Source organism: Pristis pectinata, chromosome 28 (genome assembly GCF_009764475.1).
Source record: "Pristis pectinata isolate sPriPec2 chromosome 28, sPriPec2.1.pri, whole genome shotgun sequence".
Lineage (NCBI taxonomy): Eukaryota > Metazoa > Chordata > Chondrichthyes > Rhinopristiformes > Pristidae > Pristis > Pristis pectinata.
Window position 1 is genome coordinate 28,139,198 of NC_067432.1, and position 11,661 is coordinate 28,150,858.

Here is an 11,661-nt window from a genome sequence, read left to right on the forward strand (position 1 = left end):
GAGCATTTGTCCAGGATAACTCTCTTAGAGATTCAATAAAACCCTGCTCATATCTGTGGGAGACGAGTTAATATTGTACTTCAGAATCGTTATCAGGTTTTCCTCTGTTCAATTGCCACGGATTGGACATGATGCAATTAGCGTCACCTGTTGGCAGCGAGGGAAGTGGAACGTGTTAAATCAGCCCAGTCCTGCAGGGTCTTGGCTTCCCTCCCAGATGCTGAATCTTATAGAATCAGGGCTGAATTCTTCAACAATCCTCCAAAGAGTCCCAAATTCCTTTGATTTCCATTGAGCTTTTCCGGAATCTTGAACTTTTTAAAAAAAAAGTATTTAAAAACATTTTCTACTTGAATAAAACAAAATCAAAAACAACTCGCACAGTGATTTAAGGTATTTAATTTTGTAAAATCCCTTTGTTTTTAGATGGCACCCGGAACAATCGGTGGGCTTCCCAAAGGGATTTGCACCAACGATGTTGGACCACAGCGGGGGGAGCTCTGGGATCTTTCTGTTCACCGATTCTGGGATCATGATTCACCGAGCGAAACAATCCCACTGTGCTCACCAGTGGAAGGACCCGTGTTTTGGGTGGATGATTGCAAGAAGAAGAAACCCAAAGAAGAATCTTTCAAGTTTTCACACTGTTGTGACTTTGAAAGCACCGGCTGGTCCCAAAGCACTTGGGGTCTTTACAGCCATTTCCTACCTGTTGGCACTCTTGCCACTGAGCCAGAAGGTTGTGCGTTTAAAATCCCACTCCAGAGACCCGCACAGAGTTCTCTGTCGGCTCTCCACTAAGGGGGTGTTTCTGTTGGAGTTGACTTGTGAAACTACGTGGCCTGTTTGCTTTCTCAGCTGGGAAACATCCCACGTCACCGTATCAAAGACCAGGAGGGTTGCCACTAGAGTACAATACAATATATATCGCTTGAGCAACATTTCTAAATTATTCTCCTCCGTCAATATTTCTGGTCATTATTGTGGGACCTTGCTGTGCACAAATTGACCGTCAAGAGTCGTGCACTACAATAGTGACGGAACTTCAAAGGTGTTCCTTTAGCTGTAAAACATTTTGAGACGTTCGGAAGGAGGCTTACATACAGAGTTCCCGTTTAGTCTATAGCTTTGATCTTGCATATCTGCGTCCCGATTGAACATAAGAATCACAAGGAACCCTCAGTCTTGAACTATCTCCCACCTCGTTTGTGTATTAGTGAGACGAAAATCCGTTTTAACAGCATAATGACATAGATTAAACATTCTAATCAAGGATCAGCTGTATATGAGCCAATGGAATTCTTGATTGTCTCAATCTTATAGAGTTGGAGTTTGCTGGATGAAGGAGGCAATTGGGTCCCAACCAGAAAATTCATTTCCAGCAATGAACGAATACACAGGTTCCCAAAGACACTCAATAATCAAACAGGTTAATCTGCTTTGTTTTACTTCCGCGATATGTGCCGGTGCACTTGCTGGTGTACCTGCCAGCTACATTTTAAGCAGGTGTGAATGTCGAATGGGAATGGGTTAAAGCAAAACTGCTGGTGGCTCTGGTGACATTTGACCAGAACCAGCTCTAGGACAAAAAACAATCAATTAAAGTGTCGGTAGAAGTAGGAGCCAGAATGTGATATTGGACCATTCCAACACATTTAATGACTGCTGTTTGGATGCTGAGCTACCACACAGCTGAAACCACAAAGCCCAGTCCTAACTGGAAACGTCATGTATCTGGTTTTTCCTCTAATTAGGTCAATACTATATGATTTTCAGTCACATTTTAACACATTCATAGAATCATACAAAGTTATGGCTCAGAAGGAAGCCATCTTGCATATTAGTCAAAAACTGAGGTATTTAGATTACTCCCATTTTTCAGTTCTTTGTCTATAACCTTGTAGGTTACAGCTTTATAGCTACTGATCCAACAATTCACCATAAAGATGTTCCTGTTGTTTAAAATACTGTATATCAGTGTTGTTCTTCTCAGGAACTTCTTTACACATTTTTTGTAATGAAGGTTTTCCCACAGACCAATGGGTATCTGGAGATGTCCACAGCACTTGGAGTACCACATACTTAACCAATTAGTAAACTCTTCAATAGTGGAGGTTTTCTGCCTCCAACCACATGGCTGGTGTCAAAAGTGGATTACTCCAAGAATGATTACATTAAAGGAGATCATTGCCATGAGTGTAAATGCACCAGTGCAATATTAATACCAAACACACACAGCAAGCACAAAGCAAAATTTTTTTTATACCATCAATATTTCTTAACCCCAAGAAAATGCCTTTATAATCATGAGGTTCATTTTACAAGTAAACACCTTCAAAGGAGATTGATGCAAAAGGCAGAGCACATCAGAAATCTGTGCATAGGAAATTCAGGATGGAAATTCGCGTGAATCAGAATTCCTAGAACACAAATCTCTTTTGGGGAAAAGAGAGATTGACTTGTGGTCTCTGAGCAAGATTGTAATCATATTGTCGATTGTGTTGTTGGCACAGACCAAGTCAGATGCTCTGTCAGTGGCTGTTTGAAGATTATTTTGATTACTCTTCCTTTGTCAAATTAATTACAACGCCCAACTTTTCTTCTGTTAGCACAATGTATAAGTTCTGAATGAATTAATATGCAGATTCTATTCATTGGATTAAAGGGAGCACCAAACAGTAGGCCAAAGGGTGGCTCTAGATTTCAGTACAAGCCTCCGTTCTGTTCTTCTTGTAAGATATTCAGAGGCTCCTGGTTTGCCTGGTTGGAAAAAAGTACATTGTTTGTAGGCTGTGAACAAAGGTGCTTCCGAAGCTGAAGTAAGACAGCAAATGCACCTGTATATTTATTACCTTAAAGATCTCTTACGTTGCCTTCAAAACATTAAAGGCCCTATTATTATGTAACTGTTCAAAGAGACAGAACCTATTTTTCTTTATTTTGATAAGTTGTTGCAACATATAATTAAGAACACACACAATATCATGCTATAGCTCAGCTTCAGAGTGGGATAGTATGAAACCTCACCATTTAAAAAAACAGAAGGTAATCCATGTTCCAAGCTTCCATTGTGTTATTGGGTGGTGAATGGTATACTGTGGCACTAAGCCATTTGTTGGCAACAGTTTACTAAGCATTTAACAGAAATGTCAGAATCAGTACTTTGAACATTGATAAAGATTTGATTGTACATTTAAAAGTAACTTGTGAATCTTTTTTGCATTTTGATGAAGATTTTTGCTTTAGTTTCTTGAAAGAATATGTTCATTAACTGTTCAATAAATATTATTGAAATAATTGTGGTAAGTATTCATAACAAAATAATGGTTTTATTTTATTTCTTCATTGGGAAAGAGATGCTAGCCAGAGGAAGCAGATAGCTGGAAAAGATGTCTTTCTTGACTGAATTGAAGTGTTCGTATATGCCACATAACAAACAATGCAAATCACTTTGTGCCTCTTGAATAAATACTTAGTTTAAAAAGATACATATAATATATATGCATTTTCAGATATGAGCATTGATGCTAATGTTTAAATTTATTATCCTTCAAGAAGTGGAAATAGGCCTTCTTGTTGATCTATTGCAATTCTCCTTTTAGGTGGGGATTCTGAAAATAATTAAGACAATGCAAAAAATATTTAAATCAGGAAAGTTGGTGACTTAGAGGTGATACTGGAGATGGTGGTATTTTCTTTCTGGCTGCTGGAGTTTCTATCAGAAAGCAGTGACATGCCACTGCAGTCTATTCCTTAGACAATATACAGCATGGCACTTTACTCTGAGAGAACTTTTAAGCTCATGGGTGAGGTGCAATCAAAAATGGACCCATGGTATTCTGGATAACATTGAGCTTATTGAGTGTTGCTGCAAAAAATCCTTATAACACAAAACAACTAATGTTCATTCTATCAATAAAATAGAAGAAGGAACATGAATTCATTGTTGTGTCCTTCATGACCTGAGGATACATCAACCACTTCACAGGTCCTCAAAGGTTAATGTCCTCTGCTGTGAGACTTAGAATTCTACTCTGCAAAGGGGCCTTATCATGTAAAGAAAGAAAAACTTGTTTTAATGCAACACCGTTAACATCCCTTTCAAGACACTTCCAACGTACTTTATGACCAATCAAATACTTTCAGTGTTAGTCATCACTGTAATATAGGAGTAAGAATAGTAAAGTCATGAAGCCATGCCAAAGAGGGAAGTGATGTCAACAATGAGGAATTAGTTGATGAAATACAACTGACTAGAAGACTGATCCTTTCAGTCTAGACCAGATACCATGTACATTATTCTAAGCAATTATACATTCATTCTCAACACAATTAAGCACATTGACACTACACAGTGGACAAAATTAATTCAGTCAGATTTGCCATATTCTTTCCCCTCGGGAGTTTGTAGGTTTTTAATGTGTGCTGCTAAATCAGAACATTTTCTACATGATTTCTCTCATGGAAAAACTAAGTGTGTAGGCTGGCTGCAGGACTTCACTGACAATTTGGTAATCTCAGGCCTCCTTGTGGTTTACAACTTAGTTACCTAACAATAAGCCTTTGTTTTTCAATCTTTTTATTAGTTTTCAAATTAATACAGATTGATATATAGCATCAATATTTATACATGTAATATGACCTAACAATAAGTCAACCACATACAATCTTGTGGTGCCTGCTGGTTCTGCTCACTTTCTGGCACATCAAATGTTACCTGAGCAGCAATGAGCTGGATTTGCATCACTTTAAGAGGCAGCTGACTTATTTTTACCAGGGACATGTCACTGCTGCTGGTTACTCTATTAACATGTTCACTGATCTGTCTGACAGCAGAACTTTAGGCTGTGATCTGAGCCCAGTGCCTCTGTAGAATGATGTGAGCATTCATAAGAGAAGCTCTCGCTGATCTCTGGCTATGAAAGCTCAATCCCAGATGCCTAAGGATATGCTCTGGGTTCTACTCTGGATTGCAGCGTAGATGACTATTTACCAAGGAATAATTTCCTGATCCAGCTATTTCTTGCAGAACTTTCAGTGCATTCTGCATGTACTCAATCGGCAGGTGACATTTTCCATTTGTAAATAGACCCTTAATCAGCATAACAGCTATTTCTAGGTTAAGTGGCATTACCAGGCACAGTGAGAGGCAAATGAGGAAGTATAAGTCTGACCCTGTTTATTGTTTGCAAGGTGAGAACCACTTGAAATTGTATCAAAAGGCATGCTATTGACCAAATGGGTGCAGTGGAGATAGAGATTACTTGCATTACAGTAGGTATCTATTGATTGCTGTAATGTGCGTTTGATGAGGAACAAGGTAGCTTCAAGGCAGCTGTGCATGACTTCAATTTTGCAATATTTTGTGGATTGTGAACCAGCCGCGCACACAAAAATATCACCTTACCTCTTGGAAGTTCGAACACATTTTTCACACAAAGGATAAAGAAACACAGTACAGCCCAGCACAGGAACAGGCCCTTCAGCCCACAATGTCTGTGCCGACCATGATGCCAAATTAAACTGCACATCTGCCTGAATGTGGTCTGCATCTCAATTCCCTGCCTGTTCATGTGTCTGTCTGAATGCCTCTTAAACATTGCTATCATATCTCCTTCCACCACCATCCCTGGCAGTACGTTCCAAGCACCCACCTCTCACTGTGTAAAAAAAAACTTGCCTTGCAACTTTCCTTTAAACTTTCCCCCTCTCCCTTAAAGTTATGCCCCCGAGTATTTGACATTTCCACCCTTGGAAAAAGACTGACTGGCTACCCTCTCCATGCCACTTGTAATTTTATAAACTTCTATCAGGTCTCCCCTCAGCCTCCAAGGCGCCAGAGAAAACAATCCAAGCTTGTCCAACCTCTCCTTATCCAATCCAAGCGGCACCCTGGTGAAACTCCTCTACCCCCTTCCAAAGCTGCCACATCCTTCCTGTAATGGGGCGACCAGAACTGCACACAATACTCCAAATGTGGCCTAACCAAAGTTTTGTACAGCTGCAACATGACTTCTCGGCTTTTATATTCAACACCCCAACCGATGAAGGCAAGCGTGCTGTAAACCTTCTTTACCACCCGATCTACTTGTGTTGCCACTTTCAGGGAACTGTGGACTTTTACCCCAAGATCCCTCTGTACATTAATGCTCTGAAGGGTTCTGCCATTTACTGTATACTTTCCTCTTACATATGACCTCACACTTGCCTGTATTAAACTCCATTTGCCATTTCTCCACCCATGTTTCCAACTGACCTGTATCTTGCTGAATCCTTTGACAACCTTCCTCACATCTCTGCCAATTTTTTTTATTGTCTGCAAACTTACTAATCAGCTCATCTACACTTTCATCCAAATCACTTATATACTGTATATATACTACAAACAACAGAGGTCCCAACACTGATGCCTGGGGAACACCACTGGTCACAGACCTTCAGTCAGAATAACCCCCCTCCACCACTCCCCTCTGTCTTCTATGAATCCAATCTGCCAAGTCACCATGGATCCCATGTGCCTTAATCTTCTAGACCAGCCTACCATGAGGGTCCTTGGAATAACATAAATTGTACCTACAAGATGTAGCAAGGTTTCTTCAAATGAACAAAAATTCATTCTTTTTATTAGTTTTTGATGTAGAAACACTTCTGGAGTCTGATCTGTTCTGGAACTGCTTGATTTTTGTAGTATTTCTGGTTGTAATATATAAGGTATTATACTCAAAGACAACGTAAGTGCCTTTGGAGATACATGCTGTGTGAAGTGCATTAAATTTATTTTGTCTTCCGTAATTAAGAGTTTAAAAGTAGAATGTAAAATCTGTTATTGCAAAAACTCAATAGTAAGGGTCATACAGCCAATTTCCTAAGGGTTTCCAGTTTTCTCAGACTTGGGACCAACTGTGTTTTGATTTTCTTTGTTTCTTTTCTGAAAAATTTATTCTTTTAAGTTAGTATCCTTTTGAGTAAGAAAGTTCTTCCTGATAGTTCACTTCCTCTACTTTAAGTTTGCACCTGTTCCTTCTTCAATGCTGAATAAATTGAAGTAATATCCTTGGCTTAGAGATTGCATTTAATATTTTAAATATTAACTATAACCACCTTCTCCTCAACCACAAAATGTCAGCATTTTTAACACATCCTGTTGGCCCATTCTCCTTTGGATTTGAATGTTTTCTTGCTGTTCTCTGAAACTCCTCCAATGCATTTACATCCTTTTCTTTTCAAAGTAACCTGAGTGAAGAATTGTCATTTACCTCATACATTGTAAAACCTTAACATTGCCTTTATACATCTGTAATTCATAGACCAGGCTTTACCTTCTCATTTTTATTCAGTATCTGTTTACTGTGTTGCAATGTATAAAGTGACAAATCTAATGGAACTCTCGGATCCTAATCCAAATCTTCCCTTTTCAATTTTTTGTATATTCATGCCTCAAGTTTCACCCAATTTGAAGTTGCCTGTTAGTTGGATGGTGGCATAACTGATCCAAGCCCCCGTGCTTCTGCTTTTTTTTGCTCCCTCCTTCATTATAGTGTGACTGAAAATTTTAGAATCTAACATTTGATCTGGAAATTCAAGTCCTTTACAGAGTTTCAAAATAGCCCAGGTCATGACTGAAACCTCCAGATGTCCACTCACGAACTTGTCACTTTGTGATGTTACATCCTACATTTTCCAAAGGGCTTAGTTAATACTAACAGTCAATATCATGGTTAATATATTGCTGGGCAATGGGAACAGAGTCCTGAGGAAATAATATCCCTGTAGGACTGAAGTTACATTCAATTGTCCTATCTTACATTATGCAGATAAACAAACTTTTCATGTAGAACTTTGAAAAACAAAAATGTCATAGATAAATCTAAAGAAACCATATTGTAGGGAGGTACAATAACTAACTTATTTACAATATACCTAGCATTTTATGACAAATTTGTCAGGTTATGTGATTCTGAATCTATCATGCTAAGGTGAAACATATGTTCCTCAGAATGGTTAACATTACCTGCAATTAATGTTAGACTAATGCACTGGATTAAAGCTGCAGTTCCTTCACAATGATGGACAATGCCTCTCAAGCATTATTCAAAGAATGGGTGGAGTCAGCTAATGAGGCTGTGCTTCAATTCCTTTCTCACACATCCTGTAAGTAGTGCTGGACATTGCAAAATCAAGATCACTGCAGTAATCTTTCAATATTCAAAAGCAGGATCCTGGCTGAATGGTTCTCTTTTCCAAGCAACATATGCTCCAAACTGCCACCCAAATGGATAATAAGATCTTTGAGAAGGCCATTCACCACTCGGATCACCTCAGTTTAGACGAATAAGGCTTGATTGACATATTCAGAACAACATGAAAGATTCCTAATTGGAGCTTCAGTTACTTCTCAAAATGATGGAGTATTTTGCTCTGTCTGGTCTCTCTGGGTGTCCTGAACCATATATTGATCATTCAGGCTGCTGTTGATGACACTGTGCAGCCAGTAGTGGAGGAAGCAATAACCTGTCCATCTTCCTTGTGACTGTCAGTCTGTGCAGCCCTGAACATTACACAACCATGGATTCAAGTTTCTGTCATAAATTTGCCTTTTACCAGTTTAAACCGAAGACTTCTTGTTAATTGTTTGTTAAAGTAGCTTTCATGATGTGCCTTTTCCATTTAAGTTTGTGCTCTGTTATCAATAATGTCATATTTCAGGCACCTCTTAAATGCTACACACTTTGCAAACATCTCAGCTTTGCAAGTGACCAGTACAATTTAACCTCAGTCTTAGCCTCTCACAGGTGAGACATTTGTGGCCAAAATTGACACTGAAATCGTTTCAAAAGTCAATCAGCCTGTGGAGGAGAGAAGAATGATTGGCTGTTGTAACGATCACTCACCAAGGCGTTCCGATAACGAACAAAAGGCATTGGTGGAAGAGAAATGTCCTGTGTCCACAGGGTAGAAAGGAGGCAGTGGGATGAAATAGTGGTGGATGTCAATAGCAGGAGTGTTGCACCTTAAATACTGTTGTTGATAAGGTAAATGAATTCATCTTAAAACAGGATACTATAGAAACCACACTATCAGTCATATCCTCTACTCGACTACAACACCCACACAATTTATCTGCCTGCAGTCTATTATTAATAACATAACCAAGTGATTAGTGTGGCTTTACATCATCCTGGATACCTAGCATCGTTGGAAGCTTTGCACACAGAACAGGCAAAAAACCAGTGATTATTCAACATTGACAATCACGTTTCAATCATACAGCACAATCTTCATTGGCTCATTCCCCCTTCCTGTGGCAGATGGTGGAAACGATGGCAAGGAACTGGGAAACACTCAGTGCCCTTGGGAGACAACGTTAGCCGGCAGAAGAAGGACATCACTGAGCCTGTAGCTTCTGGTGGGCTGAGCCATTGATGATGAGGTCAGCAGCACATCCAATCTTCCTTCTTTCATGCACTTCCAACATGCTCCTCTCCCTGCCCCACACCCAACCCTTGACCCTTTCTTTTCAGGTGGCCAGGAATTGGAACCTATCCAGTCAGTGGATGAGTCATAGAATCATAGAAAGACACAGCACAGAAACAGGCCATTCCGCCCCACCAAGTGTGCATTAACCATCAACCCCATTACACTAATCCTGCATAATCCCATTCTCCCTACAGTTTATCAATTCTCCCCAGATTCTACCATTCGACTACAACACCCAGGGCAATTTGAGATGGCCAATTAACCTACTGACTCACACGTTTTTGGGATGTGGGGGGAAACTGGAGCACACAGAGGAAACCCACGTGGTCACAGGGAGAACGTGCAAACTTCACACAGACAGCACCTGAAGGCAGGATAGAACCAGGGTCTCTGGGGTGGTGACGAGTGGCTCTGCACCATGTTGCCCAGAAAGAGGAAAGTGATGATGAATAACTACCCTTACCTGATCCTACAGTCACAGCTAATGGCCACGTTACTGCATTTCTTTTAGCGATCAGCATGTGTTGAGGCACTAGCTCAAGTGCTTAGCGACCAGGTGGAGGTTGAGAGTAAGGATACCAGAGGAAACAACTCAAGGAGGGTGAAGTTGCACTCCAGTTCTGCTGCAGAGAGCTTGGGTATGTTGTGAGAAGTCCACATGACTGTCACGTGACAGTAACGACAATGACCCCCGCTGACCAGAGGGCAGCATTGCTCCTCTGATCGGAAGTGATACTACTGTCAATCAAGGTGCAACTCCACCCACCCCTCAGGTGTGAGAGTACCTTTTGCCTCTGAACTTGCCTGACCCATTGGCTGTGGCAGGAAACTTTGTCTTTGACTCCCACACCATTGGCTTCGTTTAAATCACAACAGTGAGGCTTCACCCAGCCTCCTAGCATCATAAAAGGGCTGCTTTCCCTAACCCTCTCTCTTTTGACGAACCCAGGAGTAGTGAGACAATGCTGCAGAGATCATTGGTAGGAGTGCATCACCACATGGTCAGGGGAGCGTTTCACTCAGACTCAGGGAGCGTTAAGGGCCAATGCTAGTGTGGGTCAGGCATTGAAGTGTTATATCCTGAAGTTGTACATTGTTACTATGTGCTTGTTGTGTATCAGTGTGTGTGTGTGTGAGTGTATTTTACCTCAGTTGCGCTTCCCCTCTCGTGTTCGTGGTATCCTGTGCGTGAGTGAGCGTGTGTCTGTTCCCATCCATTCTGTCCCACGTTTGCCTTTGTGATTAAACTAGTTTTGGTCTACGAAGCTCAAGTCCAGAGTCCTTGATCCTTAAGACAGTTAAAAGAACGATTTCACACAACAGGGTATCAACTTCAATGGCCAGACTACAGAAGAAAGTCAATGGATATGTGCACTGGAATGCTTGATTGACTGGAAAGTCTGCCGTGGAGGAACGGGGAGGAGTCCGGCACCACATGGAGTTAAGTGTAGGACTTGAAACCCTTCATGCGTGATTGGGAGGTCTCCTCCTTCAGCACATCCGTGAAACTCTGTAGGCAATAGAAACAGCTTCTACAGGTGTGAGCTTGCTGCAGCAAATGCCCAGACTTCAGCTGTGAAAGCTTTGACCAGCTCTAGGTAACGCACACATTAAGGGCAGGAGGAGGCAATTCGGCCCCTCCAACCTGTTCTGTGATGAACTGATTGGAGCCTCAACTCTGCTCTCCCTCGTCAGTAGTCCAGCCTGTTTCTCTCTCCACACATGCTGCCTGACTTGCTGAGTTTTTTCAACATTTTCCATTTATATGTCACTAAACCATCTCTGAACCATTTCCAACTCACTTACATCCTTCCACAAAGGCACGGTAGCGTAGAGGGCAGGCACGGTAATGTAGCGGTTAGCGTGACGCTATTACAGCACCAGCGACCCGGGTTCAATTCCTGCCGCTGTCTGTAAGGAGTTTGTACGTTCTCCCTGTGTCTGCATGGGTTTCCTCCGGGTTCTCCGGTTTCCTCCCACATTCCAAAGACGTACAGATAGGTTAACATGGGTTTTAAATGGGCGGTGTGGACTCGTTGGGCCAGAAGGGCCTGTTACTGTGCTGTATAAATAAAGTTTTTTTAAAAAGTTTGAAAAAATAAAGGGACTAATATTGTTCACACCATAGCCTGGGTTATCACAGCAGTTGACTCTCTGTTTTCCAACAGATTACAACAGCAGTAA